The sequence below is a fragment of the Monodelphis domestica genome, chromosome 7 (genome assembly GCF_027887165.1).
Source record: "Monodelphis domestica isolate mMonDom1 chromosome 7, mMonDom1.pri, whole genome shotgun sequence".
Classification (NCBI taxonomy): domain Eukaryota; kingdom Metazoa; phylum Chordata; class Mammalia; order Didelphimorphia; family Didelphidae; genus Monodelphis; species Monodelphis domestica.
Window position 1 is genome coordinate 142,967,537 of NC_077233.1, and position 7,988 is coordinate 142,975,524.

Sequence of the window (7,988 nt, forward strand, 5' to 3'; positions counted from 1 at the left end):
CTTGGATATAGGGGAGCTGAAGATAAGGATGACTTCTCAGTTGTGAATCTGAGGGACCAGGAGGATTATTGTCCACTACGGTAATAGGGAAGGTAGGAGTAGGAGAGGGTTTAGAGGAAAAGGTAATGAGTTCTGTTTGAGGCATATTGAGTTTGAGAGATCTACTGGACATCCAAATTGAGACATCTGAAAGGCAATTGGAGTTGCAAGATTGGAGGTCAGTAGAGAAATGAGGACAGGAGAGGTAGATTTTTAGAATCATCAACATAAAGATGGTAATTAAAGCCATGACAACTGATAAGATCACCAAATAAAATAGTATAAAAGGAAGAGAGGGAACTCTGATGGACACAGAGGGTATGACCTGGAGGAAGGTCAACAAAGATGACAGAGAAGGATTGATCAGATAGATCAAAGGATAAAGTGGTATCCCAAAACCTAGAGAGAAGAGAGTACCAGGAAGGAGAGAATGTTATCAATGTCAAAGGCTGCAGAGAAGTAAAGGAGGAGGTCTGAGAAAAGACCATTGGATTTGGCAACTAAGAGATCATTAGAAACTTTGGAGACAGTAGTTTTGGTGGAATGATGTGGTCAAACCCCAGATTGTAAGAGATTAGAAGAAGGCGAGAAGAGAGAAAGTGGAGGCACCTATAGTAGATGGTCTTTCAGATATCGGATGTTGGTTAGCAGGGATGGAAGAACAAGTGAACATTTGTTTTCCGGGACAGGAGAGACATGGGCATGTTTGTAGACAGTGGGAAATGAGCCAGTAGACTGAAGAATGAGGGGAAGGACTCATATATGCAAAAATATTTCTAGCAACTCTTTTCATGGTAGAAAAGAAATGAAACTGATGAGGTGCCTCTCAATTAGGGAATCACTAAACAAATTATAGTATATGGAGGTAACAGAATACTATTGTGCTATAAGAAATGAAGGGGATGGTTTCAGAAAAACCTGAGGACACTTGTATGAACTGATACAAAGTGAAGGGAGTAGAACCAAGACAGCTATTTATACGTAACAACAATATTATAAAAATAAACAACCTTGAAAGATTTAGGAACTCTGAGCGAAACACTGACCAACCACAATATTAGAAGACCTGTGATGAAACATACTATTCAGCTCCTGATAGAGAGCTAAGGAACTCAGAGTGCAGATTAAAGCATATTTTCTTATCTTTCTTTGGGGAGGAGGGGTAGGACATAGATAATGTGAGAATTTGTTTTGCATGACCACATATTTGTGATGAGTTGGGTTTTTTTTTTCTGTAAGTGAGGGAGGGAATGGAGAGAATTAAAATCTGAGAATAAAATGAAATTGTATTTTAAAAAAGAAAGAAAGAAAGAAAAACCAAGTAGATGATTTTGTCCAAATTATGATAAACAGGGGGAAGCTGGGTAGCTCAGTGGATTGAGAGCCAGGCCTAGAGACGGGAGGTCCTAGGATCAAATCTGGCCTCAGACACTTCCCAGTTGTGTGACCCTGGACAAGTCACTTGACCCCCATTGCCTACCCTTACCACTCTTCTGCGTTGGAGCCAATACACAGTATTGACTCCAAGACGGAAGGTGAGGGTTTAAAAAAAAAATTATGATAAACAGTTGTCTGGACAGCCTATAAAGTTTTCCCATAAGTAGGATAAACAAAGAAAATAGAATTGAAAAGTAGAAAAGAATGGGCTGGATAGCTTTCAGGAAATGGTCCTGGGCTTTTAGGGAACCCAAACTTCTCCTTGAAACAAAGGCCAATCTTTTTAACACCGATGTTTTTCCAGAGATTTTGTAAGGTCGAAATCAAACAAAATGAAAAGGAGGGTGTGAACAGGCTTTAGTTCATTACAAATGATAAATTACATAGGAAAAATTGTATAATGTAATCAAAGAAATATATGATTGATAGAAATAAACGAAGCTTGTTATGCAGGTGGAGTGAGGAGTAACTGATATAGGGCCTGCATATTCCACTGATATCATTATGACAAGAACATGAGGAAGGGATATAGCCAAGATAGACATATAGCAAGAAGAGAGACAGTTGAGCTCTATCACTCCACCCTACAGGTCTAGAAAATGCACCAGATCAAGACCTGATTAGGAAATCCAAGAAAAAATCACAGTGACTCTTTCCAGCCCAGGACATCAAGGAGAGACAAACAGAAAGCTCTAAGGGATCTGGCGAGAAATAGCCTGGGTAGGATGAGGCCTTGTACCTGCAAAAGAAAAGACTCCTGATCATGCACAGGGTAGGGAAGGGGACAAGTATAGATGCCCAGTGGCAGCTCTGCCACCCAGTTCTAGGTCACAAATCCAGAGCAGATTGAGAAGACATGGACCTTGGGATGATATTCTAGTGTGAAGAAGGGTTTGGGCCCCAGTCTGGGTATTGAGCATGGATCAAATTCAGAAGCACCTTTGTCGCTCGGAATCCAGAACAGAACGGAGCCTCAATTGCAGTTTTAAGCCTACAGCAGAGAAACAAAGGCAGGAATCCTAGACCATAGAAGATCCTGCATTTCTGTCACTGAACTAGCAGAGCTTCCTAGTTGCCTGATAGTGGCTAAAGCTGGTGTCTCTGAGAATCTTAAAAGAATGGAAAAGGAGAAAAAGACTACACTGAAGGAAAAGAGAAGGTAAGGATGGGGAAATTGTCTTACATGATCAGGGAGCACAAATAAAAGTCTATTCAAACAAGAAGCAAGGTGGGGAATGGCCACCAGTTGAGCCTTAGTCAAAGGAGAGAAGAAAACACTCCCACACCGCTGGGGACATTTCACTCAGTGGGGAAGCGAGGAAAAGGGCAGGATGGAGAGGAAGGTCTAAGGGAAGAAGAGAGTAAGAGACTCTTTCTATGTAAAACAAACTCAAAGTATACAAAAATATCAATAGTATAGAGATCAGAGAGGGTGTGCATCAACTGGGGAACAGCTGAACAAGTTCCGTTATAGGATTACGGTGGAAAGCCATCGTACTCTAAGAAATGAGGAAAAGAAACCAGGGGAAGCTTCCATGAACTATGGCAGAGTGAAGTAACCATAACCAAGAGAATAATGTGTCATAATCTGCATCTTTGGAGGGAAGACTTTTATATCAGTGAGTTCACAGATTTACTGTATTTATTCCTTAGCTAGAAGATTATTTTTCATTAAGTCAAGAGAATCAATAAATAAGCTCCACCCTTGCTTCAAATGGCTTTCAAATTCCGCGAGGTTGGCTCTGACCAGATACCCAATTCCAAGTTTCCTGCCCCTTCAAAATCTACATGAACATGTCAGCTCCCTAGAGTGATTTCTCAAATGTTTTTCCTTGTCTAAAGCTAACATATGTGTCGTGGGCCCTTTGGTAGGCCTCTGGCAAAGCCTCGAGACCTTCTCCTCAGAATAATATTTTAAAATACCTAACAGACAATCTATACCCTTACACAGGAAGCCAATGATATTGAAATGCAATTACAAAAATATTTTTTAAAACAAATTCACAGACCCTAGCTTAAAATCTCAGTTGAAAGCTTCATGTTAACAGCTTTGGAGTATGGAACTTGTTTGGGGAGTTATCTCCAAATCCACATCTAGAACTTCTGCCCTCAAAAAATTCCATCTACATGAGTTCCGGTTTCCCTATGCTCTTTGTCACTCCTTTTCAATACTGTAAGACATAGATACAACTGTAAGGAATGTGAATAGAGCAGAGCTATTGTTTCAATTTTTTTGCAACAACTCTATTCCACTGAATGCTAGACAACTGGTTCATAGTACTCAAGATAACATGACCAACTCAGTCAAATAGTAAAAGAAATCTCTTTGGGAGAGGGGGCTATGGGCCTCAGTTTCCCCATCTGTAAAACTGGAGGACTAGGCTAAATGATCTCTAAGATCCTTTTCTTTCCTAAATTATGTAATCCTATGAGGGTAATGTGACCCACTCCCCTCAATCCTGCCTAGTAGGTGAGTCCAGGAAGCACCTACCTTCCAAAAGGTATTCCCTCTGAAACAGTTGCCATGCCTCAACAGGCTTCAGGGTAGTGCTGGCTAATTTTCCTTACACCATCCTGCCTGCCCCAATAGCTAACTTGTTTTCCTTGGCTGGCACAGGCCAAGAAAAATTAAGTCCAATCCTCACCAAGCCTTCTGACAGCTCCAAGAAGTCTCCTGACCTCAGGACTTGATGAAACTGCTTGGGTTGTGGGCATAGCGAAATCATTCTGGTGCCTGGCACAGGAGCAGCCCAAGGTAGGGGCAAATAAAACCCTGTGCAGGGGAGCCCGCCTCACTTCCTGTGCTGGCAGAGATGATGTAAGAGGCCTTTGTCTGAGAGGGACAGCCTGGCCGCCAGTAGGGGCTTCCAGAGACATGGGGGTTTGGGGTTCCTAGGAAGACTTGAGTATTTGTGTGGAACAAACAAGGGTTTTTTTAAAAGTCATTGGAGTCAACAAGTCTGACTCCAACCTCATCAAGTTAAGTAAATTTGGCATGCCCAGAGTCCTGGCCCAGCCAGAGTGACCTCATTGGGCTTCTCCTTTCTTATTGATTTAACCTGGATTTTATTAGTAGCCCGCTTAGAGGTAGAGAGATGGGGAGTGGAGAATGAACAAAATGGGGAGCATTTCCACACTTTTAGGTTGAATCTACCTTCCCTGCTCCAAATTCAACACTTCCACGTATCACAGCTTGCTTATAGTTAACGTGTAAACAGAACTCTAAGGTTTGCAAAACACTTCACAACTATCTTCTTATTTGATTCTTACAACAATCCTGTCAGGTGCTGTCATTAGCCTCATTTTATAGATGGGGCAGCTGAGGTTTCCACTTGGCAGTCAACTATTCCATATATAAGCCAGTGGGGTTCCTTTGCTTGTCTTTTCGATCACAATTTATTCAGTTTAAGCAACCAGGGAAGCATGATTGGTTTTTCTCCTAAGGTATCCTCACTCCACATCCTTCAAGTGAGGACTGGAACCCTCCAGTGCCACTGTCAGACAGCATAACAGAAAACAATCCAGAAAATGTGCTAGAAACCTTTTTGGAGAAAGTCAACATTTTGCTATTTTGAGTCAAGTGCTTTTTCATAATTAGCACACACACACACACACATGGCAAGTTATTTTTACATACTTTATGTGGTATGACTGAAGATGAGGTCTGCTCTAGAAAATTGCCTACAAAAGCTTAACTATTCTTTTCTCATATTATCATTCAAGGATGCCTTCTGTGCGTGTGTAGACAATTCTTATAAAGACCTTCTAAAGGGAGCAGCCAGGTGGCTCAGTAGATTGAGAGCCAAGCTTAAAGTTGGAGGTCCTGGACCCAAGTCCTCAAGTCTATTGGGTAGATCTTTTATGAAGGATCCCTGGATCCCTAGAATGACGTAAAGAAAAAACATATAGGATGAGGAATGGGTACATTGTTATTCCCTAAACCATTATTGAGAGTGACCAAATATTGATGAGCCCACCCCTGATCAATGCAAGAAAGTGATAAAGTTCTTATGTGGACAAAAACCATGATATGGTAGAAAAATTAATGATTTTGGAGTCAGTGACCCTGAGTTCAAATCCTGATTTGCTACTTAGTAGTTCTCTATCAGAAGATACTACATCTCTTTTTCCAAAACTAAATAAACCTATTCCTCATGCCTGACAAACTGAACTAAGAGAGGAAACAGGCATGCTTCTCACTGCCACTTCCAGGTCCTTTACTCAACAACCTTTTCTCCTTTAGGGTTCACTCCATCCTGATATATCACACTGCTGGATCCCGTTGGCTGTTTGTTTTCTACTTTCTCCTACCCAAGTCATTGTCTTTTCTGAAAGAGTTTCAAAATTAATTTTTATCCCAAACCCTGCTGCTCTGCTTAGGAACTTCAACTTAAATGCTGATGTTCTCCCAAAACTCCCTGCTTCCCAAATCATCAGCCTCCCTGACTCATGATGCTCTACAGTCAAACACAGGTACAGTTGTACTTTTGATTTTGTCCTCATCCACAACCATTCCATCTCTGTGACCCATAGCTCTGAAATTCCACTATCTGACCATAACCTCCTCTGCATCCTTCATCCTCACTGCTTCTGGGTCATCATGATTCCTCTATCTTCAGATCACATTCATCCTTAAAAATCCTTTACTTGACCATACCATCTTCTCAAGTTATCATCATGAATTCCTTCTCCCCCTCATAGCTAATATCTGTCTCTAGTTGTGTCTACTTTTTTATATCTTACCTTTTCCTCAATTCAACTTGAAGTCTAGTGATTTCCTTCTCTACCAGTCGACTAAGATCACTGATCATCTCTTTCTTGCTATATTCCATGGCTCCATGGCTTTTTCTTAGCCCTCATCTTTCTTGACCTTTTTTTAGCCTTTGATACTGTCAATCATTCCCACCTTCCTGATTCTCCCTCCCCCTGGGGTTTTCATAACATTGCTTTGGTGTGGTTCTTTGCTTACTTTTCTGACTCATGTATCTTAGCCACCTTTGCTCCTTGTCCCACTCTTTCATCATGGATAGTCATAAGAATTCAGTCATTCTTTCTCTTTTATATATGTTTCTCTTTTGATGATCTCATCAGTTCCTTGGATTCAACCATCATCTCTGCGTAGATGATTCCCAAATCTACATATCCAGTCTCACCCCTCCACTGGATTCTCAGTATCTGCAAGGTATCTATCTCCACCTAAGCATCCTAGAAATATTTCAAACTCATCATGTCCAAAATGGGATTCATTAAGTTTTCTCCTAAATCCACCATTTTCCCCAAGTTCTCTTCTATTGTCAAAGGGAACAACTATTCTTAAGTCACCCAGTTTTGCAATGTAGGAGCCATCCCTAACTCTTTAAACTCATTCACCCCATTTCTTCCCTATTCAGTTGCTAAGTTGTGCCAATTTTATTTCTTCAGCATCCCCACATCTGTAACTTTCTCTCTACTCATACAAGCATTCTAGGTCAGACCTTCCTTGTCTTTCACCTAGCCAACTGCAATAACCTCCTGCATCTGGATTTCCCTAAACCTGGTCTCTACAAGCTCTCCACCAAGTTGTCAAGGTGATATACTAAAGCACAGGTCTAGCCATACCACATATGTTCAAGAATCTTTAATGGCTCTTCATTGCCTTTTGTTTGTCATGTCACCATCTGGATCCAGTCTGTCTTTGAGGGTAACTAATCATACATTACTGCACCTCATGTACTCTGTGGTCTAGCTTTATAGACTTACTTGTTGTTCATTGCATATGCCACTCAATTGCCCATCTTCATGACTTTGTACACGATGTCCACCATGCTCCTTTCTTCTCTGTCTTTATGGATGCCTCTTAGCTCACAGCTCAGACCAGATGTCATCTCCTTCAAGAGACCATTGTTGAATAACCAGAATTGTTGGGAGTCCATCCATCACTCTATATTTATTTTGCCCATATCTTGTAATTACTTATTTGTGAACCTGCTGTATCTTCCAAGAATTTAAGCTTCTTGAGGAGAGGACTATTTTGCTTTTGTATTTGTATCTGCAGCATCTTTCATAGTACCTGGCACAACACTTCATAAATATTTGTTAATTAGTTTAGTTGGTTGTGTGACCTTAGTAAATCATTTTAACTGCACTGGTTCTTAGGTAAATCATTTCACTTCTGTGTAGTAGTGAGCAAAAACACCTCAAAATGAATACTGGAGCAGCAAAACCAACAGAAGAAAGGGTGATGCAGTGCTTTGGCCCAGAACTACATGGAGAGACTGCAAGGAGGTTTCATCTCACTGGAGTACAAGGAGAGAGCTCTGAACAAGCCTCAAAGGAACTCAGACTCCATACAGTGCAAGTAGCAGGGGAAAGAGAACCACTGACTTGGTCCAGCCTCAACAGGGTAAGAGTGAAAATCAACACAATACAAAACAAGAAGCAGTGGGAGCAAAGCAGTCCAACAAAATCAAGCCCTGGTGGGATTGGGCAGAACTCAATTCAAGCCAGCTGAACTGAAAAACTGCAAATCTCCA